Consider the following 350-nt stretch of genomic DNA (forward strand, 5'->3'; position numbering starts at 1 on the left):
ATTTTAAAGAATATTTTTTACAATTCTCTAAAATTTATATCGAAAAAAATGATTGACATGATGTTGAGAACATCTGACCAGTCATACAGACGGCTGATCCAAATATCCTGATAAGGCACTTGAGTTTCGAGAGCAGATGGGTGTAATTATTTCTGGCAATTTCTAAGATTATTGACAGGTATGAAGACTTCAGAAAATTTCTAATGTTTTCTAGCAGATGAGATGGTGAATTTTCAATAGGTACATCAAAAGGAAAAGTATAGAAGTAAGGGAAGAGAAACAATAATTTATTTTCCATACATATTTATCATCAGCAATCAACAATTTGTCGCATTACGAATATTTTGTAT

The sequence above is a fragment of the Penaeus monodon genome, chromosome 28 (genome assembly GCF_015228065.2).
Source record: "Penaeus monodon isolate SGIC_2016 chromosome 28, NSTDA_Pmon_1, whole genome shotgun sequence".
In the NCBI taxonomy this organism is placed as follows: domain Eukaryota; kingdom Metazoa; phylum Arthropoda; class Malacostraca; order Decapoda; family Penaeidae; genus Penaeus; species Penaeus monodon.